General features: G+C 48.9%; 1 long non-coding RNA gene across 1 annotated transcript in view; it reads left to right on the forward strand.

Annotated features, from left to right (window-relative positions):
* Window positions 1-4,827: 4,827 nt before the first annotated feature.
* Window positions 4,828-26,046, forward strand: part of LOC134928525 (uncharacterized) — a 198,138-nt gene continuing 176,919 nt past the window's right edge. The window contains exon 1 of the long non-coding RNA XR_010177943.1: window positions 4,828-5,277. This is a non-coding gene — a long non-coding RNA (uncharacterized LOC134928525). The remainder of the gene's footprint in view (window positions 5,278-26,046) is intronic.

A 26,046-nucleotide genomic window follows, 5' to 3' on the forward strand; every position in this document is an offset into this window, starting at 1 on the left:
GAAGGTACGGGGATCGTCCTTCCTTGCCAGAGTAAAAGGCAAGGGAAAAAAGCTGCATGCAGCTAGTTCCCAGGAGCAGAAGTCCTCCCCTACATCTGCAAAGTCCACCGCATGACGCTGCGGCTTCCGGGGGGGAGTCAGCTCAAGTGGGGGCACGTCTTCGATTTTTCAGCCAGGTCTGGGTTCACTCACAGGTGGATCCCTGGGCTATAGAGATTGTTTCTCAGGGATACAGGCTGGAATTCGAAGACGTGCCTCCTCGCCGGTTTTTCAAATCGGCTCTGCCAGCTTCCCCGTCAGAGAGGGAGTTAGTGTTGACTGCAATTCAAAAATTGTATCTTCAACAGGTGATAGTCAAAGTTCCTCTTCTCCAGCAAGGAAAGGGGTATTACTCAACCCTGTTTGTGGTCCCGAAACCGGACGGTTCGGTCAGGCCCATTTTGAATCTAAAATCCCTGAACTTGTACATGAATAAGTTCAAGTTCAAGATGGAATCGCTCAGAGCGGTCATCGCCAGCCTGGATGGGGGGGATTGGATGGTGTCCCTGGACATAAAGGATGCATACCTTCATGTTCCGATTTTCCCTCCTCACCAGGCGTTCCTGAGATTTGCAGTACAGGACTGTCATTACCAATTTCAGATGTTGCCGTTTGGGCTTTCCACAGCCCCGAGAATTTTCACCAAGGTAATGGCGGAAATTATGGTGCTCCTGCGCAAGCAGGGTGTCACAATTATCCCATACTTGGACGATCTCCTCATAAAGGCGAGATCTCGGGAGAAGTTGCTGGACAGCGTGTCGGTAAGGATGTTGCAGGGGCACAGCTGGATTCTCAATATACCGAAGTCCCAGCTAGTCCCTACAACGCGCCTGACCTTTCTGGGTCTGATTCTAGACACAGACCAGAAAAAGGTTTTTCTTCTGATGGAAAAGGCTCAGGAGCTCATAGCCCTGGTCAGGAACCTATTAAAGCTAAAAAAGGTTTCAGTGCATCACTGCACGCGTGTCCTGGGGAAGATGGTGGCATCGTACGAGGCCATCCCCTTCGGAAGGTTCCATGCGAGGACCTTTCAATGGGATCTACTGGACAAATGGTCCGGGTCCCATTTACAAATGCATCAGAGGATCACCCTGTCTCCCAGAGCCAGGGTATCTCTCCTGTGGTGGCTGCACAGTGCTCACCTCCTAGAAGGCCGCAGGTTCGGAGTTCAGGACTGGATCCTGGTGACCACGGACGCAAGCCTCCGAGGTTGGGGTGCAGTCACACTGGGAAGAAATTTCCAAGGTCTCTGGTCGAATCTAGAGACTTGTCTCCACATCAACGTCCTGGAGTTGAGGGCCATATACAACGCCTTACGCCAGGCGGAAGCATTGCTTCGGGACAAACCGGTTCTGATTCAGTCAGACAAAGTCACAGCAGTGGCTCATGTAAACCGCCAAGGTGGCACAAGGAGCAGAGCGGCCATGGCAGGAGCGACCAGGATTCTTCGCTGGGCAGAAGGCCATGTAAGCGCCCTATCAGCTGTATTCATCCCGGGGGTGGACAACTGGGAAGCGGACTTCCTCAACAGGCACGACCTGCATCCGGGAGAGTGGGGACTTCATTAAGAAGTCTTCGCACAGATCGTGGGTCGGTGGGGACTGCCTCAGATAGACATGATGGCGTCCCGTCTCAACAAAAAGCTAAAGCGGTAGCGGTGGACGCTCTAGTGACACCTTGGTTGTTCAGATCGGTCTATGTGTTCCCTCCTCTACCTCTCATACCCAAGGTGTTGAGAATAGGAAGACTAAGAAGAGTAAGAACAATCCTCATTGTTCCAGATTGGCCATGAAGGACTTGGTATCCGGATCTGCAAGAGTTGCTCACAGAAGATCCGTGGCCTCTTCCTCTAAGACAGGACCTGCTGCAGCAGGGGCCCTGTCTGTTCCAAGACTTACCGTGGCTGCGTTTGACGGCATGGCGGTTGAACGCCGGATCCTAGCGAAAAAGGTATTCCGGAGGAGGTCATTCCTACCCTGATCAAGGCTAGGAAGGACGTGACATTGAAACATTATCACCGTATATGGCAAAAATATGTTTCAGGACTGCTCCTACGGAGGAGTTCCATTTGGGTCGTCTGCTTCACTTCCTGCAAACAGGAGTGACTTTGGGCCTAAAATTAGGGTCCATAAAGGTCCAAATTTCGGCCTTATCAATTTTCTTTCAAAAGGAATTGGCTTCTCTTCCTGAAGTACAGACATTCGTGAAGGGGGTGCTGCATATTCAGCCTCCTTTTGTACCTCCGGTGGCGCCGTGGGATCTTAATGTGGTATTAAAGTTCCTCAAGTCACCTTGGTTTGAACCACTCACAACAGTGGAGTTGAAATATCTCACTTGGAAAGTGGTCATGTTGTTGGCCTTGGCTTCTGCGAGGCGTGTTTCTGAATTAGCGGCTTTGTCACATAAAAGCCCCTATCTGGTTTTCCACGTGGATAGGGCAAAATTGAGGACTCGTCCTCAATTTCTGCCTAATGTGGTCTCTACTTTTCATATGAATCAACCTACTGTCATGCCTGTGGCTACACGGGACTTGGAGGATTCCGAGTCCCTTGATGTGGTCAGGGCTTTGAAGATTTATGTGGCCAGAACAGCAAGGGTTAGGAAAACTGAAGCGCTGTTTGTTCTGTATGCAGCCAACAAAGTTGGCGCGCCTGCTTCAAAGCAGACTATTGCTCGCTGGATCTGTAACACGATTCAGCAGACGCATTCTACGGCAGGATTGCCATTGCCTAAATCGGTTAAGGCCCATTCCACTAGGAAGGTGGGCTCGTCTTGGGCGGCTGCCCGAGGGGTCTCGGCATTACAGTTGTGCCGAGCAGCTACTTGGTCGGGGTCAAGCACCTTTGCAAAGTTCTATAAATTTGATACCCTTGCTGAGGAGGACCTCCTGTTTTAGCTCAATCGGTGCTGCAGAGTCATCCGCACTCTCCCGCCCGTTTGGGAGCTTTTGTATAATCCCCATGGTCCTTACGGAGTCCCAGCATCCTCTAGGACGTTAGAGAAAATAAGATTTTACACTTACCGGTAAATCTATTTCTCGTAGTCCGTAGAGGATGCTGGGCGCCCGTCCCAAGTGCGGACTTCTTCTGCAAAACTTGTATATAGTTATTGCTTACATAATGGTTATGTTATAGTTTCATCGGTTTAGACCGAGACTATGTTGTTTGTTCATACTATTAACTGGGTAGTTATCACAAGTTATACGGTGTGATTGGTGTGGCTGGTATGAATCTTGCCCTGGGATTCCCAAAAATCCTTTCCTCGTACTGTCCATCTCCTCTGGGCACAGTTTCTCTAACTGGGGTCTGGAGGAGGGGCACAGAGGGAGGAGCCAGTGCACACCCAGAGTCCAAAGTCTTTCTTAAAGTACCCATGCCTCCTGCGGAGCCCGTCTATTCCCCATGGTCCTTACGGAGTCCCAGCATCCTCTACGGACTACGAGAAATAGGTTTACCGGTAAGTGTAAAATCTTATTGTCTCTTGCTGTGGAACTACAAGTCCCAGCAAGCCTCACCTGCATGCTGGTACTTGGAGAACCACAAGTACCAGCATGCGGGGAAATAACGGGCCCGCTGGTACCTGTAGTTCCACAACAAAAGAAATACCCAAATAAAAACACAACTCACACCGTGAAAGTAAAACTTAATTTAAACACACTTACACACTCACACATACTTACCTACATCCCAGGCCGCCAGTCACGTCCCCTTGTCCAGTAGAATCCAATAGGGGTACCTGTAAAAAAAAAAAGCATCCCCTTTTTACACATTACGGCAGACAGTGTCCCCATTTTACACATTACGGCAACCAGCGTCCCCCTTTTTTACACATTACGGCAGACAGCGTCCCCTTTTTACACATTACTGCAGCCAGCGCCCCCCATTTTACAAATTACAGCACACAGCACTTCATACCCCTCCCCCCCATTTTGAACAACAGCTCCGCACAGCAGCACATGATTTCTAAATATCCCCCCCACTATGTACTATGAGCACGGTTGAGGAGGTTGAGGAGAGGAGGGCTGGGGATGGGAAGGGCGCATATTTTGCCATCCCTGGTAGCCCCCCCCCCCCCCCCGACAGTATGTGCGCCGCGGCCCCTCCTGACCTGAGACACTATGTGTGCCGCCAGCCGCTGCTTCCCCTGACCTGACAGTATGTCCGCCGCTGCTCCTCCCCGTGACCTGACCGTATGTGCGCCGCTGCTCCTTCTCCCCCCCCCACTGACAGAGCAGCACCTTCTCTCCCCCCCCCCCCACTGACAGAGCAGCACCTCCCCCCCCCCCCCTGACAGAACAGCACCTTCTCTCCCCCACCACTGACAGAACAGCACCTTCTCTCCCCCACCACTGACAGAACAGCACCTTCTCTCCCCCACCACTGACAGAACAGCACCTTCTCCCCCCCCACAGACAGAACAGCACCTTCTCTCTCCCCCCACTGACAGAGCAGCACCTTCTCTCCCCCCCCCCACTGACAGAACAGCACCTTCTCTCCCCCACCACTGACAGAACAGCACCTTCTCTCCCCCACCACTGACAGAACAGCACCTTCTCTCCCCCACCACTGACAGAACAGCACCTTCTCTCCCCCACCACTGACAGAACAGCACCTTCTCCCCCCCCCCACAGACAGAACAGCACCTTCTCTCTCCCCCCACTGACAGAACAGCACCTTCTCTCCCCACCCCCTACTGACAGAACAGCACCTTCTCTCCCCCCCCCCTCCCCATTGATCATGCTGTCCCATAACAGCAAGCAGCACTCCTCCCCACCTCACAGGACGTCAGCCAGAGGAGCTGGTACCCTGAGCTCCGGTCCACTGGGACACTATGTGCGCTGCGCCATCCCGTCCCCCCCCTCCTTCCCCGGCCTGACACTACAGAGTGGCCACTCCTCCACTTCAGAGCAGCCCCATTACTCCCCCTCCGACGGGCATTCCTCCGGCCCCCCAGCCCAGTCACACTCCTCCCCGTGCCGGACACTATGTAGCGGCCATTCTTTCCCTCCGTCTTCCTGATCCGCGGACATCACAGATCGGCCAAGGGACGGACAGTACAGAGCGGCCATTCCTCTCTCTCTCTCCCCCCCCCCCCCCCCTTTCCTGGACCGGTCACGACACTGCAGTCTCTCCCCCCTGGACTGAACACGACACTGCAGTGTGAGGAGAACAGCAGGCACTCACTTTTTAACTTCAGTTCAGGGACGCCACTTCCTTCTACTTCAACCTCCGCGCACAGGTACCAAAATGGGTGAAGGGGAGTGGCTAAAGATTGCTATCGCTGGGTAAAATCGCTGGGGAGAAGACACATAGCGATTTTAACTAACTTTTGCAGCGAGCTAGTCTAAATTGACTTGCCTGCACAGTCTATTTTTCCCAGCGATAGCGATCTGGCGGGGACGCGCATCGCTATCGCTGCCTGTGTACACACGGAGCGATATGCACTAACTTTCTGAGCGATTTTGACTATATAGTCAAAATCGCTCAGTTATATCGCTCCGTGTGTATGGACCTTTACTTTATTTATTTATTTATTTATTTATGTATTGACAGTTTCTTATATAACGCAGCATATTCCGTTGTGCTTTACAGACTCTTAACAGCAGGAACTAATTAAATCTACATACAGTAACAGGTAGCTAGCTGCATAACACATGGCACACGTGCAGTGCGACCATCTCTGCCCAGCTACTGTGCATCTGGAAAGTATTCACAGCGCTTCACTTTTTCCACATTTTATTATGTTACAGCCTTATTCCAAACTGGAATAAATTAATTTTTCCCCTCAAAATTCTACACACAATACCCCATAATGACAACATGAAAAAAGTGTTTTTGAGATTTTTACAAATGTATTAAAAATAAAAAGCTAAGAAATCACATGTACATAAGTATTCACAGCCTTTGCTCAATACTTTGTTGATGCACCTTTGCCAGCAATTACAACCTCAAGTCTTTTTGAATATGATGCCACAAGCTTGGCACACCGATCTTTGGGCAGTTTTGCCAATTCCTCTTTGCAGCGCCTCTCAAGCTCCATCAGGTTGGATGGGAAGCGTCGGTGCGCAACCATTTTCAGATCTCTCCAGAGATGTTCAATCGTATTCAAGTCTGGGTTCTGCTGGGCCACTCAAGGACATTCATAGAGTTGTCCTGAAGCCACTCCTTTGATATCTTGGCTATGTGCTTAGGGTTGTTGTCCTGCTGAAAGATGAACTGTCGCCCCAGTCTGAGGTCAAGAGCGCTCTGGAGCAGGTTTTCATCCAGGATGTCTCTGTACATTGCTGCATTCATCTTTCCCTCTATTCTGACTAGTCTCCCAGTTTCTGCCGCTGAAAAACATACCCACAGCATGATGCTGCCACCACCATGCTTCACTGTAGGGATGGTATTGGCCTGGTGATGAGTAGTGCCTGGTTTCCTCCAAACATGACCCCTGGCATTCACACCAAAGAGTTCAATCTTTGTCTCATCAGACCAGAGAATTTTGTTTCTCATGATCTGAGAGTCCTTCAGGTGCATTTTGGCAAACTCCAGGTGGGCTGCCATGTGCTTCTTATTAAGGAGGGGCTTCCGTCTGGCCATACATACAGGCCTGATTGGTGGATTGATGCAGAGATGGGTGTCCTTCTGAAAGGTTCTCTCTCCACAGAGGAATGCTGTAGCTCTGACAGGGTCACCACCGGGTTCTTGGTCACCTCCCTAACTAGGGCTCTTCTCCGTCGATCACTCAGTTTAGACGTCCGGCCAGCTCTAGAAAGAGGCCTGGTGGTCCCGAACTTCTTCCATTTACGGATGATGGAGGCCACTGTGCTCATTGGGACCTTCAAAGCAGCAGATATTTTTCTGTACCCTTTCCCCAAGATTTGTGCCTCGAGACAATCCTGTCTCGGAGGTCTACAGACCATTCCTTTGACTTTATTCTTGGTTTGTGCTCAGACACGCATGGTCAAGTGTGGGACCTTATATAGACAGGTGTGTACCTTTCCAAATCATGTCCAATCACCTGAATTTACAACAGGTGGTCTCCAATTAAGCTGTAGGAACATCTCAAGGATGATCAGTGGAAACAGGATGCACCTGAGCTCAATTTTGAGCTTCGTGGCAAAGGCTGTGAATACTTATGTACATGTAATTTCTTATTTTTTTATTTTTAATAAATTTGCAAAAATCTCAAACTTTTTTCACGTTGTCTTTATGGGGTATTGTGTGCAGAATCTGGAGGGGAAAAATAAATTTATTCCATTTTCTAATAAGGCTGTAACATAACAAAATGTGGTACAAAGTGAAGCGTTGTGAATACTGTCTGGATGTACTGTACACACAACTCTGAAAAGTTGGATACGTTCTGGTGTAGCAACTCCAAATTATCAGGTGCTTGACCAAAAGGCTGGAAGTGGAATTAAGTATTTATTTAATGTAGAACATACTTGCCTACTCTCCTGCAAGTTGTGGGGAACTCCCGATTTTTCGAGCAGTCCCCTGCACCCACGAAAGAGTGGCCGAATCTCCCGCATCCCGCCCACTTCCAAATCAAGCGGGCAGGATAAGGAGATCGTACCTGGGACTTTCAGCTCTGTAAGAGGGGTTGGGGCCAAGTTATAAGAATTTGCATGATTTCGCCACACCTCCCCATCAGACCCGGAAACAGCTCCCTTTTGCCATGACTTTGCGACTAGACAGCCTGGCTCCGCCCCCGAAGTGTCCTGCAGTGCCTCCTCTCCGGGGTTCTCCCAGAGAGGAGACCATAAATGTAGGTAAGTATGCCATAGAATGGAGAGAGATACATACAGAATCAAATCTCTGCGTTTTATGCTATCATAGCCACACCTCATGTCGACATCATACGCTATAGAATTAATATAAAAGTAAAGAGTAGCTTTAGCCACTAGATGGCAGTACAACAGCTCAGCATACAATTAAATGTAAATAAAATTATGATGACCGTTTATAGGGGAGTCCCAGACATTGGCCCTGATTCGTAGATGTATGTAAACCGATGTTTCATGTACGTTTCCAGAGTACATAAACATCTCCGATGGTGGGGCAGGGGCGCATGCGCAGAACTCACATCCTCGCACACAATGCCCTAAGCTGCAGCCTGACTGACAGGCTGCTGGGGGCTGGGTGTGTTGCTTCCATTTTTTGGGAGTGGTTACGATGGTAATCTGATGCTGTGTCTTCGGACACCGCACTCTGGTGGTCATTCCGAGTTGTTCCCTCGTTGCCGATTTTCGCTATGCTGTGATTTGTTGCTAAATGCGCATGGTATGCAGAGCGCATGCGCTTAGTTATCTTACTAAAAACTTAGCAGTTTTGCTGGTGTTCGTGCGGCGCTTTTCAGTCGCACTGCTGATCGGTGAGTGATTGACAGGAAAGGGCCATTTCTGGGTGGTAACTGAGCGTTTTCCGGGAGTGTGCTAAAAAACACAGGCGTGTCAGGTAAAAACGCAGGAGTGGCTGGAGAAACGGGGGAGTGGCTGGCCGAACGCAGGGCGTGTTTGTGACGTCAAAGCAGGAACTAAACAGACTGAGGTGATCGCAATCTAGGAGTAGGTCTGGAGCTACTCAGAAACTGCAAGGAATTATTTAGTAGCAGTTCTGCTAACCTTTCGGTCGCACTTCTGCTAAGCTAAGATACACTCCCAGAGGGCGGCGGCGGCCTAGCGTTTGCAGTGCTGCTAAAAGCAGCTAGCGAGCGAACAACTCGGAATGACCACCTCTGATCGCAGATGCTGGCAGGAGGCGTCTTTCTCTCTTTTTTTTTTTTTTCCCCCCTACAGATGCCTCCTGCTGCATTAACACCTTTACACATCCCTGCTGCATCTGTGTTCTGCGTCCATCTCTTAATCAGGCCCTCTGAGAAAAACTGTGTGCACAAAGAAAGGTCCCTTATTCAGTTTTGTGTGAATGTAGAAGTGAGCAATTTGTCACCTAACAAACACGAGAGTCATCCAGGCAATATGTCGTAGATGATACAAAAGCTTTGCTGCAGGAAAGATCATAAGAACAAATGCTGCGCTAATAATTCTGTTAGACACCAGTGTAACAGTAGCACCAATATTGCAAGCAGACATCCCACAGGTCTATGGGTACTAATGGGGTAATTTAGAGTTGATCGCAGCAGCAAATTTGTTAGCAGTTGGTCAAAACCATGGGGGTCATTCCGAGTTGTTCGCTCGTTATTTTTTTCTCGCAACAGAGCGATTAGTCGCTAATGCGCATGCGCAATGTCCGCAGTGCGACTGCGCCAAGTAAATTTGCTATACAGTTAGGTATATTACTCACGGCATTACGAGGTTTTTTCTTCGTTCTGGTGATCGTAGTGTGATTGACAGGAAGTGGGTGTTTCTGGGCGGAAACTGGCCGTTTTATGGGTGTGTGTGAGAAAACGCTACCGTTTCTGGGAAAAACGCGGGAGTGGCTGGAGAAACGGAGGAGTGTCTGGGCGAACGCTGAGTGTGTTTGTGACGTCAAACCAGGAACGACAAGCACTGAACTGATCGCACTGGCAGAGTAAGTCTCGAGCTACTCAGAAACTGCACAGAGAAGTATTTTCGCAATATTGCGAATCTTTCGTTCGCAATTTTGATAAGCTAAGATTCACTCCCCGTAGGCGGCGGCTTAGCGTGTGCAAAGCTGCTAAAAGCAGCTTGCGAGCGAACAACTCGGAATGACCACCCATGTGCACTACAGCTGGGGCAGATATAACATGTGCAGAGAGTTAGATTTGGGTGGGGTGTGTTCAAACTGAAATCTAAATTGCAGTGTAAAAACAAAGCAGCCAGTATTTACCTTGCACAGAAACAAAATAACCCACCATAATCTAACTCTCTCTGCACATGTTATATCTGCCCCCTCCCCCTGCAGTGCACATGGTTTTACCCAACTGCTAACAAATTTGCTGCTACGATGAGGTCTAAATTACCCCCCAAGTACAATCCACAGTGGAGATCGGGATGTAGTCACTTTGTCAACAAGCTACACAATACCGTATGTGGACGGGTCATTGTCATTATGTCGACAAGGTTGTGATGTCTGTTAATGCATTGTATCCATGTTGGCAGTGTAACTTTGAATGTGATGCTTTATGATCATGTGTAACGTTACACTGTTAAGACAGTTAAAATGCTTTAAGTAACATTAAAACCATGTCTGTATTGTCCCATTCACATTTTATAGATCACTAAGTCAATAGAAAATGTAGTTTACAATATAAAACCATCATAAATAATGACCTTAGGTCAGGCATGTCAAACTCATGGTCCTCCAGCTGTTGTGAAACTGCAAGTCCCAGCATGCTTTACCAGCTGATCAGTGGAAGGTATGCTGGCAAAGCATGCTGGGACTTGTAGTTTCACAACAACTGGAGGGCCACGAGTTTGACATGCCTGCTTTAGGTGGATTACCTGTTCCTGATACTCTGACAGCACGACATCGTGGCTCTAACGTGTCGCTAAATGCTTCAGAAGGCTGTAACTAAAGTACACTGCTCAAAAAAATAAAAGGAACACTAAAATAACACATCCTAGAGCTGAATGAATGAAATATTCTTAGTAAATACTTTGTTCTTTACATAGTTGAATGTGCTGACAACAAAATCGCACAACAATTATCATTGGAAATCAAATTTATTAACCCATGGAGGTCTGGATTTGGAGTCACACTCAAAATTAAAGTGGAAAAACACACTACAGGCTGATCCAACTTTGATGTAATGTCCTTAAAACAAGTCAAAATGAGGCTCAGTAGTGTGTGTGGCCCTCACTTGCCTATATGACCTCCCTACAACGCCTGGGCATGCCCCTGATGAGGTGGCGGGTGGTCTCCTGAGGGATCTCCTCCCAGACCTGGACTAAAGCATCCGCCAACTCCTGGACAGTCTGTGGTGCATGGAGGATGGTGGATGGAGCGAAACATGATGTCCCAGATGTGCTCAATTGGATTTAGGTCTGGGGAACGGGCGGGCCAGTCCATAGCATCAATGCCTTCGTCTTGCATGAACTGCTGACACACTCCAGCCACATGAGGTCTCACAAGGGGTCTTGAGGATCTCATCTCGGTACCTAATGGCAGTCAGGCGAGCACATGGAGGGCTGTGCAGCCCCCCAAAGAAATGCCACCCACACCATTACTGACCCACAGCCAAACCGGTCATACTGGAGGATGTTGCAGGCAGCAGAACGTTCTCCTTGGCGTCTCCAGACTCTGTCACGTCTGTCACATGTGCTCAGCGAGAACCTGCTTTCATCTGTGAAGAGCACAGGGCGCCAAACGTCCTGCATGGTGTTGGGCTGTAAGCACAACCCTCACCTGTGGACGTCGGGCCCTCATACCACCCTCATGGAGTCTGTTTCTGATCGTTTGAGTAGACGCATGCACATTTGTGGCTTGCTGGAGGTAATTTTGCAGGGCTCTGGCAGTGCTCCTCCTGTTCCTCCTTGCACAAAGGCGGAGGTAGCGGTCCTGCTGCTGGGTTGTTGCCCTCCTACGGCCTCCTCCACATCTCCTGATGTACTGGCCTGTCTCCTGGTAGCGCCTCCATGCTCTGGACACTACGCTGACAGACACAGCAAACCTTCTTGCCACAGCTCGCATTGATGTGCCATCCTGGATGAGCTGCACTACCTGAGATACTTGTGTGGGTTGAGGACTCCGTCTCATGCTACCACTAGAGTGAAAGCACCGCCAGCTTTCAAAAGTGACCAAAACATCAGCCAGAAAGCATAGGAGCTGAGAAGTGGTCTGTGGTCACCACCTGCAGAACAACTCCTTTATTGGGGGTGTCTTGCTAATTGCCTATAATTTCCACCTGTTGTCTATTCCATTTGCACAACAGCATGTGAAATTGATTGTCAATCAGTGCTGCTTCCTAAGAGGACAGTTTGATTTCACAGAAGTGTGATTGACTTGGAGTAACATTGTGTTGTTTATAGTGATGAGCACCGGAAATTTTTCGGGTTTTGGGTTCGGTTCCGCGGCCGTGTTTTGGGTTCGAACGCGTTTTGGCAAAACCTCACCGAATTTTTTTTGTCGGATTCGGGTGTGTTTTGGATTCGGGTGTTTTTTTCAAAAAACCCTAAAAAACAGCTTAAATCATAGAATTTGGGGGTCATTTTGATCCCAAAGTATTATTAACCTCAATAACCATAATTTCCACTCATTTTCAGTCTATTCTGAACACCTCACACCTCACAATATTATTTTTAGTCCTAAAATTTGCACCGAGGTCGCTGGATGACTAAGCTCAGCGACCCAAGTGGCCGACACAAACACCTGGCCCATCTAGGAGTGGCACTGCAGTGTCACGCAGGATGGCCCTTCAAAAAACTACTCCCCAAACAGCACATGACGCAAAGAAGAAAAAAAAGAGGCGCAATGAGGTAGCTGTGTGACTAAGATAAGCGACCCTAGTGGCCGACACAAACACCTGGCCCATCTAGGAGTGGCACTGCAGTGTCACGCAGGATGGCCCTTCCAAAAAACACCCCCCAAACAGCACATGACGCAAAGAAAAAAAGAGGCGCAATGAGGTAGCTGTGTGACTAAGATAAGCGACCCAAGTGGCCGACACAAACACCTGGCCCATCTAGGAGTGGCACTGCAGTGTCACGCAGGATGGCCCTTCCAAAAAACACCCCCCAAACAGCACATGACGCAAAGAAAAAAAGAGGCGCAATGAGGTAGCTGTGTGACTAAGATAAGCGACCCAAGTGGCCGACACAAACACCTGGCCCATCTAGGAGTGGCACTGCAGTGTCACGCAGGATGGCCCTTCCAAAAAACACCCCCCAAACAGCACATGACGCAAAGAAAAAAAGAGGCGCAATGAGGTAGCTGTGTGACTAAGATAAGCGACCCAAGTGGCCGACACAAACACCTGGCCCATCTAGGAGTGTCACTGCAGTGTCACGCAGGATGGCCCTTCCAAAAACTACTCCCCAAACAGCACATGACGCAAAGAAAAATGAAAGAAAAAAGAGGTGCAAGATGGAATTGTCCTTGGGCCCTCCCACCCACCCTTATGTTGTATAAACAGGACATGCACACTTTAACCAACCCATCATTTCAGTGACAGGGTCTGCCACACGACTGTGACTGAAATGACGGGTTGGTTTGGACCCCCACCAAAAAAGAAGCAATTAATCTCTCCTTGCACAAACTGGCTCTACAGAGGCAAGATGTCCACCTCATCATCATCCTCCGATATATCACCGTGTACATCCCCCTCCTCACAGATTATCAATTCGTCCCCACTGGAATCCACCATCTCAGCTCCCTGTGTACTTTGTGGAGGCAATTGCTGCTGGTCAATGTCTCCACGGAGGAATTGATTATAATTCATTTTAATGAACATCATTTTCTCCACATTTTCTGGATGTAACCTCGTACGCCGATTGCTGACAAGGTGAGCGGCGGCACTAAACACTCTTTCGGAGTACACACTTGTGGGAGGGCAACTTAGGTAGAATAAAGCCAGTTTGTGCAAGGGCCTCCAAATTGCCTCTTTTTCCTGCCAGTATAAGTACGGACTGTCTGACGTGCCTACTTGGATGCGGTCACTCATATAATCCTCCACCATTCTTTCAATGGGGAGAGAATCATATGCAGTGACAGTAGACGACATGTCCGTAATCGTTGTCAGGTCCTTCAGTCCGGACCAGATGTCAGCATCAGCAGTCGCTCCAGACTGCCCTGCATCACCGCCAGCGGGTGGGCTCGGAATTCTGAGCCTTTTCCTCGCACCCCCAGTTGCGGGAGAATGTGAAGGAGGAGATGTTGACAGGTCGCGTTCCGCTTGACTTGACAATTTTGTCACCAGCAGTTCTTTGAACCCCAGCAGACTTGTGTCTGCCGGAAAGAGAGATCCAAGGTAGGTTTTAAATCTAGGATCGAGCACGGTGGACAAAATGTAGTGCTCTGATTTCAACAGATTGACCATTCGTGAATCCTTGTTAAGCGAATTAAGGGCTCCATCCACAAGTCCCACATGCCTAGCGGAATCGCTCTGTGTTAGCTCCTCCTTCAATGTCTCCAGCTTCTTCTGCAAAAGCCTGATGAGGGGAATGACCTGACTCAGGCTGGCAGTGTCTGAACTGACTTCACGTGTGGCAAGTTCAAAAGGTTGCAGAACCTTGCACAACGTTGAAATCATTCTCCACTGCGCTTGAGACAGGTGCATTCCACCTCCTATATCGTGCTCAGTTGTATAGGCTTGATTGGCCTTTTGCTGCTCCTCCAACCTCTGAAGCATATAGAGGGTTGAATTCTACCTCGTTACCACTTCTTGCTTCAGATGATGGCAGGGCAGGTTCAGGCGTTTTTGGTGGTGCTCCAGTCTTCTGTACGTGGTGCCTGTACGCCGAAAGTGTCCCGCAATTCTTCTGGCCACCGACAGCATCTCTTGCACGCCCCTCTCGTTTTTTAAATAATTCTGCACCACCAAATTCAAGGTATGTGCAAAACATGGGACGTGCTGGAATTTGCCCATATTTAATGCACACACAATATTGCTGGCGTTGTCCGATGCCACAAATCCACAGGAGAGTCCAATTGGGGTAAGCCATTCCGCGATGATCTTCCTCAGTTGCCGTAAGAGGTTTTCAGCTGTGTGCGTATTCTGGAAAGCGGTGATACAAAGCGTAGCCTGCCTAGGAAAGAGTTGGCGTTTGCGAGATGCTGCTACTGGTGCCGCCGCTGCTGTTCTTGCGGTGGGAGTCCATACATCTACCCAGTGGGCTGTCACAGTCATATAGTCCTGAGCCTGCCCTGCTCCACTTGCTCCACTTGTCCACATGTCCGTGGTTAAGTGGACATTGGGTACAACTGCATTTTTTAGGACACTGGTGAGTCTTTTTCTGAGGTCTGTGTACATTTTCGGTATCGCCTGCCTAGAGAAATGGAACCTAGATGGTATTTGGTACCGGGGACACAGTACCTCCAACAAGTCTCTAGTTGGCTCTGCAGTAATGATGGATACCGGAACCACGTTTCTCACCGCCAAGGCCTCAGTTATCCGCTTTGCAGCAGGATGACTGCTGTGATATTTCATCTTCCTCGCAAAGGACTGTTGGACAGTCAATTGCTTGGTGGAAGTAGTAAAAGTGGTCTTACGACTTCCCCTCTGGGATGACCATCGACTCCCAGCAGCAACAACAGCAGCGCCAGCAGCAGTAGGCGTTACACGCAAGGATGCATCGGAGGAATCCCAGGCAGGAGAGGACTCGTCAGAATTGCCAGTGACATGGCCTGCAGGACTATTGGCATTCCTGGGGAAGGAGGAAATTGACACTGAGGGAGTTGGTGGGGTGGTTTGCGTGAGCCTGGTTACAAGAGGAAGGGATTTACTGGTCAGTAGACTGCTTCCGCTGTCGCCCAAAGTTTTTGAACTTGTCACTGACTTATGATGAATGCGCTGCAGGTGACGTATAAGGGAGGATGTTCCGAGGTGGTTAACGTCCTTACCCCTACTTATTACAGCTTGACAAAGGCAACACACGGCTTGACAAATGTCCGCATTTCTGTTGAAATACTTCCACACCGAAGAGCTGATTTTTTTGGTATTTTCACCAGGCATGTCAATGTCCCTATTCCTCCCACGGACAACAGGTGTCTCCCCGGGTGCCTGACTTAAACAAACCACCTCACCATCAGAATCCTCCTGGTCAATTTCCTCCCCAGCGCCAGCAACACCCATATCCTCCTCATCCTGGTGTACTTCAACACTGACATCTTCAATCTGACTATCAGGAACTGGACTGCGGGTGCTCCTTCCAGCACTTGCAGGGGGCGTGCAAATGGTGGAAGGCGCATGCTCTTCACGTCCAGTGTTGGGAAGGTCAGGCAACGCAAACGACATAATTGGACTCTCCTTGTGGATTTGTGATTTCGAAGAACGCACAATTCTTTGCTGTGCTTTTGCCAGCTTGAGTCTTTTCATTTTTCTAGCGAGAGGCTGAGTGCTTCCATCCTCATGTGAAGCTGAACCACTAGCCATGAACATAGGCCAGGGCCTCAGCCGTTCCTTGCCACTCCGTGTGGTAAATGGCATATTGGCAAGTTTACGCTTCTCCTCCGACAATTTTATTTTAGATTTTTGAGTCCTTTTTTTACTGATATTTGGTGTTTGGATTTTACATGCTCTGTACTATGACATTGGGCATCGGCCTTGGCAGACGACGTTGATGGCATTTCATCGTCTCGGCCATGACTAGTGGCAGCAGCTTCAGCACGAGGTGGAAGTCGATCTTGATCTTTCCCTATTTTTGGAACCTCAACATTTTTGTTCTCCATATTTTAATAGGCACAACTAAAAGGCACCTCAGGTAAACAATGGAGATGGATGGATACTAGTATACTTATGGATGGACGAGCGACTGCCGACACAGAGGTAGCTATAGCCGTGGACTACCGTACTGCGTCTGCTGCTAATATAGACTGGATGATAATGATATAAAAAATATATATATATCACTACTGCAGCCGGACAGGTATATATTATATAATGACGGACCTGCTGGACATTGTCAGTACTGCAGACTTCTAAAGTAAGCTACTAGTATCAAGAAGATAGAAAAAAAAAAAAACACAACAGGTAGGTGGTATACAATTATGGATGGACGAGCGACTGCCGACACAGAGGTAGCTACAGCCGTGGACTACCGTACTGCGTCTGCTGCTAATATAGACTGGATGATAATGATATAAAAAATATATATATATCACTACTGCAGCCGGACAGGTAAATATTATATAATGACGGACCTGCTGGACACTGTCAGCACTGCAGACTCCTAAAGTTAACTACTAGTATGAAGAAGATAGAAAAAAAAAATCCCACCACAGGTAGGTATGCAATTATGGACGAGCGACTGCCGACACAGAGGTAGCTACAGCCGTGGACTACCGTACTGCATCTGCTGCTAGTATAGACTGGATGATAATGATATAAAAAATATATATATATCACTACTGCAGGACAGGTATATATTATATAATGACGGACCTGCTGGACACTGTCAGCAGAATGCGTTTATAGAATAAAAACACCACACGACGAGTGTTTAACTTTTTCAGGCAGACAATCACAATATACTGGTGGTCACTGGTCAGTCACACTGGCAGTGGCACTCTGGCAGCAAAAGTGTGCACTGTTAAATATATGTACTCCTGCTATAACTGCTCCCCAGTCTCCCCCACAATTAAGCTGTGTGAGCAGTGAGCACTCAGCACAGTCAGATATACATAGATGATGCAGCACACTGAGGCTGAGCACAGATATGGTATACTGTGTCACTGTGTATCGTTTTTTTTCAGGCAGAGAACGGATTATATTAAATAATAATAAAACTGCACTGGTGGTCACTGGTCAGTCACTAGTAAACTCTGCACTCTCTGAGTACTCCTAAGCTCCAGTAAATCAAGTGTCTCACTCTCACTATCTATTTCTATTCTAAACGGAGAGGACGCCAGCCATGTCCTCTCCCTATCAATCTCAATGCACGTGTGAAAATGGCGGCGACGCGCGGCTCCTTATATAGAATCCGAGTCTCGCGAGAATCCGACAGCGGGATGATGACGTTCGGGCGCGCTCGGATTAGCCGAGCAAGGCGGGAAGATCCGAGTCTGCCTCGGACCCGTGTAAAAAGCGTGAAGTTTGGGGGGGTTCGGTTTCCGAGAAACCGAACCCGCTCATCACTAGTTGTTTAAGTGTTCCCTTTATTTTTTTGAGCAGTGTATTTTGGGGTTAGGACTTTTTAATGGGGACCAACTAATAAAAAAAAGACAGTCCTGAAAGTACCCCTACAGTCCAGGTTTTAAGTATATCCATGCTTGGCCACAGGTGACTTAATTAGCGCCTCAGTCAACTTGATTTAACCATCTGTGCTGAGTTATGAATATACCTAAAACCTGGACTGTTGGAATGCCTTGAGGGGTTGGTTATGCTTGGCCGGCTGTCGGGATTTAGAGGGTTTGGGATGTAGCCATCGGTAATGTGACCGGTGTCACATAACTACATCCCACCTTGAGGACCGGGTTTGAGAACGTCTGCCCTAGGCTACTATAGAGTAACGCCCTCTGAAGATCTGGAAAGGGCTTTACCCTTTAGGGTAAAAGGAGGATTATCTCCCGCGCTCGCCGCAATAGGGTATAGCAAAAATCTTGGTTCTAATCTGATAAAAAATGTGTTTGTGACGCAGTGCTGTAACTGGACAACCCCTTACTCTCCTAAAAAGGATTGCTGTACAATTGTCACCGCTTCAACCGATATAATGCTTAACATTTCTCTTACGTCCTAGAGGATGCTGGGGACTCCGTAAGGACCATGGGGATAGACAGGCTCCGCAGGAGACATGGGCACTAAGAAAGAACTTTAGGTATGGGTGTGCACTGGCTCCTCCCTCTATGCCCCTCCTCCAGACCTCAGTGTATTACTATGCCCAGAGGAGACTGGGTGCATTACAGGGAGTTCTCCTGAGTTTTCCTGAAAAGAAAGTATTTGTTAGGTTTTTTATTTTCAGGGAGCCTGCTGGCAACAGACTCCCTGCAGCGAGGGACTGAGGGGAGAGAAACAGACCTACTTTAATGTTAGGGTCTGTTTCTTAGGCTACTGGACACCATTAGCTCCAGAGGGAACGGAACGCAGGTCTCACCCCGCAGTTCGTCCCTGAGCCGCGCCGCCGTCCTCCTTGCAGAGCTGGAAGATAGGAGCCGGGTGAGTATGTGAAGAAAGAAGACTTCAAAGGCAGCAGAAGACTTCAGATCTTCACTGAGGTAACGCACAGCGGTAGCGCTGTGCGCCATTGCTCCCACACAGCACACACAAACGGCAGTCACTGTAAGGGTGCAGGGCGCAGGGGGGTCGCCCTGGGCAGCAATATGGACCTCCAAAGGTGGCAATAACCTTATATACAGGCTGGGCACTGTATATAAGAGAGATCCCCCACCATATTTTGAAATTTTAAGCGGGACCGCTGAGGGGGCGGAGCTTGTTCCTCAGCACTCACCAGCGCCATTTTCTCCACAGCACACCGCTGAGAGGAAGCTCCCCGGATTCTCCCCTGCTTACCACGGTGAAAGAGGGTTTTAAAGAAGGGGGGGGGGGGACATAATTTGGCGCAAATAGATAATTACAGCGCTACCTGGGTAAACATATAGTGTGTTTTTTCCTGGGTCATTAAGCGCTGGGTGTGTGCTGGCATACTCTCTCTCTGTCTCTCCAAAGGGCCTTTGTGGGGGAACTGTCTTCAGATAAGAGGTTTCCCTGAGTGTGTGGTGTGTCGGTACGCGTGTGTCGGCATGTCTGAGGTAGAAGGCTTTCCTAGTGAGGAGGTGGAGCAAATGAATGTGGTGTCTACGTCGGCAACACCGACACCTGACTGGGTGGATATGTGGAATGTTTTAAGTGCTAATGTAAATTTATTGCACAAAAGGTTGGACAAAGCTGAGTCCAGGAATTATGCAGAGAGTCAGGCGCTGCCTGCCCCTATGTCGCAGGGACCCTCGGGTTCTCAAAAGAGCCCAATATCCCAAATAGTAGACACTAATACCGACACGATTCTGACTCTAGTGTCGACTATGATGATGCAAAGTTACAGCCAAAATTGGCTAAAAATATTCAATATATGATTATTGCAATAAAGGATGTTTTGCATATCACAGAGGAACCCCCTGTCCCTGACACGAGGGTACACATGTATAAGGAAAAGAAACCTGAGGTAACCTTTACCCCTTCTCATGAGCTGAATGAGTTATTTGAAAGGGCTTGGGAATCTCCAGACAAGAAACTGCAAATTCCCAAAAGGATTCTTATAGCGTATCCTTTCCCGACTAAGGACAGGATACGGTGGGAATCCTCCCCAAGGGTAGACAAAGCGTTGACACGCTTATCCAAAAAGGTAGCACTGCCATCCCAAGATACGGCTACCCTCAGGGATCCTGCTGATCGCAAGCAGGAGGCTACATTAAAGTCCATTTACACACACTCTGGTACCTTACTCAGACCGGCGATAGCGTCGGCTTGGGTTTGTAGCGCTGTAGCAGCGTGGACAGATACCTTATCGGCGGAATTGGATACCCTGGATAAGGATACCATTTTATTAACCCTGGGTCATAATAAAGATGCTGTCTTATATATGAGGGATGCTCAAAGAGACATTGGCCTACTGGGTTCTAGAGTCAACGCTATGTCGATTTCTGCTAGACGAGTCCTATGGACCCGGCAATGGACAGGTGATGCCGACTCAAAGAGGCATATGGAGGTTTTACCTTACAGGGGTGAGGAATTGTTTGGGAAGGTCTTTCGGACCTGGTCTCCACAGCTACGGCAGGTAAATCAAATTTTTTGCCTTATATTCCCTCACAGCCTAAGAAAGCGCCACATTATCAAATGCAGTCCTTTCGGTCAAATAAAAACAAGAGAGCACGAGGATCGTCCTTTCTTGCCAGAGGTAAGGGCAGAGGGAAAAAGCTGCCAACCACAGCTAGTTCCCAGGAGCAGAAGTCCTCCCCGGCCTCTTCAAAATCCACCGCATGACACTGGGGCTCCGCTAAGGGAGTCCGCCCCAGTGGGGGCACGTCTTCGACTTTTCAGCCACATCTGGGTTCACTCACGGGTGGATCCCTGGGCAATAGAAATTTGTTTCCCAGGGTTACAAGCTGGAATTCGAAGAGGTGCCTCCTCGCCGCTTTTTCAAATCGGCCCTACCAGCTTCTCCCCCAGAAAGGGAGATAGTTTTAAATGCAATTCAAAAATTGTGTCTTCAACAGGTGGTGGTCAACGTTCCCCTGCTTCAACAAGGGAGGGGGTATTACTCAACCCTATTTGTAGTCCCGAAACCGGACGGTTCGGTCAGACCCATTTTAAATTTAAAATCCTTGAACCTATAGATGGAATCGCTCAGAGCGGTCATCGCCAGCCTAGAAGGGGGGGATTTTATGGTATCCCTGGACATAAAGGATGCATACCTTCATGTTCCCATATATCCACCTCATCAGGCGTACCTGAGATTTGCGGTAGAGGATTGTCATTACCAATTTCAGACGTTGCCGTTTGGGCTTTCCACGGCCCGAGGATTTTCACCAAGGTAATGGCGGAAATTATGGTGCTCCTGCGCAAGCAGGGTGTCACAATTATCCCATACTTGGACGATCTCCTAATAAAAGCGAGATCACGAGAGCAGTTGTTGAACAGCGTGTCACTTTCACTGAAGGTGTTACAGCAACACGGCTGGATTCTCAATATCCCGAAGTCACAGTTAGTTCCTACGACTCGTTTGACCTTCTTAGGCATGATTCTGGATACGGACCAGAAAAGGGTTTATCTTCCGATAGAAAAGGCCCAGGAACTCATGACTCTGGTCAGGGACCTATTGAAGCCAAAACAGGTGTCGGTGCATCACTGCACTCGAGTCCTGGGAAAGATGGTGGCATCTTACGAGGCCATTTCTTTCGGCAGGTTTCATGCGAGGACCTTCCAATGGGACCTACTGGACAAGTGGTCTGGGTCACATATACAGATTCATCAGTTGATCACCCTGTCCCCCAGAGCCAGGGTATCTCTCCTGTGGTGGCTGCAGAGTGCTCACCTTCTGGAGGGTCGCAGATTCGGCATTCAGGACTGGGTTCTGGTGACCACGGACGTGAGCCTCCGAGGTTGGGGAGCAGTCACACAGGGAAGAAACTTCCAAGGTCTTTGGTCAAGTCAAGAAACTTGTCTTCTCATCAACGTCCTGGAACTGAGGGCCATATACAACGCCCTTCGTCAAGCGGAGACTTTGCTTCGCGACCTACCGGTTCTGATCCAGTCAGACAACATCACCGCAGTAGCTCATGTTCACCGCCAAGGCGGCACAAGGAGCAGAGTGGCAATGGCGGAAGCCACAAGGATTCTTCGCTGGGCGGAAAATCATGTAGGCGCACTGTCAGCAGTGTTCATTCCGGGAGTGGACAACTGGGAAGCAGACTTCCTCAGCAGACACGATCTACATCCAGGAGAGTGGGGACTTCATCAGAAAGTCTTCACACAGATTGCAAGTCAGTGGGGCCTGCCCCAAATAGACATGATGGCGTCCCGCCTAAACAAAAAATTACAGAGGTATTGCGCCAGGTCTCGAGACCCTCAGGCGGTGGCAGTGGACGCCCTAGTGACACCGTGGGTGTTCCAGTCGGTCTATGTGTTTCCTCCTCTTCCTCTCATCCCCAAGGTGTTGAGAATAATAAGAAAAAGAGGAGTACAGACAATTCTCATTGTTCCAGATTGGCCGCGAAGGGGCTTGTATCCGGATCTGCAGGAAATGCTCACAGAAGATCCGTGGCCTCTTTCTCTAAGACAGGACCTGTTACACAGGGGCCCTGTCTGTTCCAAGACTTACCGCGGCTGCGTTAGACGGCATGGCAGTTGAATGCCGGATCCTAGCGGAAAAGGGCATTCCGGATGAGGTCATTCCTACTCTGATAATGGCTAGGAAGGACGTGACAGCTAAACATTATCACCGTATAGGGCGAAAGTATGTTTCTGTTATGATTCCAGCACTCTGGTCTGGGGAGATCTTATAGCAAGGACCTGAGCACTGGAACGTAATGCTGGGAAAGGGAACGGGAATAGCCCCTGGCGCCCTAACTCCGTTGTCTCGCCCGTGCTGTCAGAAATCTCTTGCGAGACTATGGTTGCTTGAGCCCATGGCAGCCGCGTTTGAAGGGCGGATTACGTCTGCCCAACTCCGATGCCCCCTCAGGTCTTAATGGGAGACAAAGAGAAATCCGAGACAGGGTGATAACAAAGGGCCCTCTAACTAAACAACAAAGCCAGGGGCTACAGACTAACCTAAAACTAGAATATGTGCAGAAAACCGCCAGGGAAAAGGACAACCAAAATACCCACTTGTCCACTCTCCTACCCGGCACCGCCGAGTTCCGGAGAGGACTTGTGGAAGCGTAAACCTCCGCAAATGCTCCGAAACAGAATACAAAATGAAGCGGGCTAGGCCGCAGCACGCGGCAGAGCCGCAACTCACGAAAACCACACGAGATCCTCTGGCGACTATTGCGGGCAATTGAGGACCAGAAGACTCCTTGGGATGAGATGACAACTCCAAGATTCAGGAACTCTGAGGACAGGAATGACCGGACACAGCAGGACTGGAACAGACGTTCAGCAAACCTAAGAAGCATGCAGGAAGCTATTACCGGCGTCTGTGTGAAGCACTGAGAAGGTATTTAGCAGGGAGTCCTCCAATCAGATGTTCAGAGCCTGATTAGCATAAATGCAGTGCAGCTGCCTTGCTGCACGACCAGAAGACAAGTGTATGTGGTTAACTTGATTGACCCTGCAACGGGGAGCGCGGTCCGCCCGTGGCATCCCCGTTGCTAGGGTCCAGGCGGCTCAGCGCGCCCGGCGTCCCAGCGTTGCTAGGGAGCCGGCGGCTCAGCGCGCACTGCGTCCCAGCATTGCTAGGGACCCGGCGGCTAGCACGCTCGGCGTCCCAGCGTTGCTAGGGACCCGGCGGCTAGCACGCTCGGCGTCCCTAGTTGCTAGGCGCCGGGCCGCGAGGACATCGCGGACCACGGCGCCTAACAGTACCCCCCGTCCTTGAGGAGGGGTCAACGAACCCCTAAAGCGAGGTTTCTGATGAAATTCCAGAAAAAATGCTCTCTTGAGTTTAGGGGCATGAAGATCCTTATCCAGGACCCAAGACCTTTCCTCCGGACCATAGCCTTTCCAGTGAACCAAAAAATAAAGCCGACCCCGGGACATTCTAGAATCAAGAACTTTCTCTACCAAGAACTCCTGTTGTCCCTGCACATCCACTGGAGATCTACCCTGAGAGATCCTCCGAGGAAATCTACTGGAAGAAACATATTGTTTCAACAGGGAACAGTGAAAAGTATTTCCAATTCTGAGAGATCTTGGTAAACGTAGCCGAAAGGCAACTGGGTTGACCTTCTTAATAATAAGAAACAGTCCAATAAATTTGGGTCCCAGTCTAGCCGAGGATTGTCGAAGCTTGATGTTGCGAGTAGACAACCACACCTTATCTCCCACCTTAAAAGTGCAAGGACGTCGGAGCCTGTCAGAAAATTTCTTCTCTCGGAAGGCCGCTTTTCTGAGAGCAAGGTGCACTTTTCTCCAAATTGCTCTGAGATGGGAGGTTAAGGTCAGCGAGGAGACTGGAGAATGATGAAAAAAAGAATTGGCTCTGGGGTGAAAACCAAAAACTGAAAAGAATGGAGACTCTTTGGTGGAGGAATGACAAGAGTTATTATAAGCAAATTCAGCCAAAGGGAGAAACTCGGACCAATCATTCTGGAGTTTGGCTGAATACAAACGTAAATATTGTTTTAATGACTATTTGACTCGTTCGGTTTGCCCGTTAGACTGTGGGTGATAACCAGATGTTAAAGACAGTTTCATCTTCAATGAGGCACAAAAACGTTTCCAGAATTGTGCGATGAATTGTGGACCCCGATCAGAAACAATATCAGTGGGCAAACCATGAAGCCTGAACACATGGTGGAGGAACAAAACTGCCAACCCTTGAGCAGAAGGCAATCGGGGAAGAGCAATAAAATGAGCCATTTTACTAAAACGGTCCACTACCACCCAAATGACTCGGAATCCGGCTGAAAGGGGAAGGTCAACCACGAAATCCATGGAGATATGAGACTGTGGCCTGAGAGGAACAGTTAAAGGCATGAGTTGCCCGATAGGCAACGAACGAGGAACCTTATGCTGTGCACAAACCTGACAGGAATGGACGAATTCCTTAACGTCTTTAGAAAGACTAGGCCACCACACTGAGCGAGAGACTAACTCCAAGGTCTTAGTGATACCCGGATGCCCTGAGACTTTGTTGTCATGAAACTCAGATAAAACAGTGGCTCTCAAAAATTCAGGGACATAAAGACGACCAGCAGGAGTTAGTCTAGGAGCTTGGTGTTGAAGCTGGTTTAACTGGGTAAATAAATCCTGTGTGAGGCCTGCCCGGATGACCGAAGATGGAACTATGGGGGTAACAACAGGATTGCTATTGTGAACCGGAAGAAAGCTACGTGACAGGGCATCAGCTTTCGTATTCTTGGAACCAGGCCTGAAAGTGATGATAAACCTGAAACGAGTAAAAAATAATGCCCAACGTGCCTGCCGAGCATTAAGCCGTTTAGCTGATTCAATATATTGCAGGTTCTTATGGTCAGTTAAAACCGAAATAGTATGTCTAGCTCCCTCCGGCCAATGCCACCATTCCTCGAAAGCCCATTTTACTGCCAGTAACTCCCGATTACCAACGTCATAGTTGGATTCAGCGGAGGAGAATTTCCTGGACATAAAGGCACAAGGATGTAACTCCAGAGACTCCGGATCTTCTTTAGAAAGGACAGCCCCCACTCCAACCTCTGATGCATCAACCTCCACAATAAAGGGCAATTCCGGATTAGGATGTCTGAGGACAGGAGCCGAGACAAAGGCTTGTTTCAAGGCCTGGAAAGACAACTCAGCTTCATGCGACCAATTGGAAGGATCCGCTCCTTTTTTAGTCAGAGCTACTATGGGAGCAACCAGGTCAGAAAAAGAATGAATGAACCGCCTATAATAATTCGCAAACCCTAAAAAGCTCTGAATTGCTTTTAAATTAGTGGGTTGCGCCCAATTAAGGATGGCCTGGAGCTTCTTCGGTTCCATGGAAAATCCCTGGGGAGAAATTATGTACCCTAAAAAAGATACTTCTGTGATGTGAAAATCACACTTCTCCAGCTTGGCATATAAATGATTCTCACGTAACTTTTGAAGAACCAGACGCACCTGGGTAACATGTTGTTCCATCGATTCAGAATAAATCAAGATGTCGTCTAAATAAACGACCGCGAATTTCCCTAGGAAGTCACGGAGACCATCGTTAATGAGGTCTTGAAAAACTGCCGGAGCATTTGACAGGCCGAACGGCATCACCAGGTATTCATAGTGACCCGACTGAGTGCTGAAAGCCGTCTTCCACTCATCCCCAGATTTAAT

The sequence above is a fragment of the Pseudophryne corroboree genome, chromosome 5 (assembly GCF_028390025.1).
Source record: "Pseudophryne corroboree isolate aPseCor3 chromosome 5, aPseCor3.hap2, whole genome shotgun sequence".
NCBI lineage: Eukaryota > Metazoa > Chordata > Amphibia > Anura > Myobatrachidae > Pseudophryne > Pseudophryne corroboree.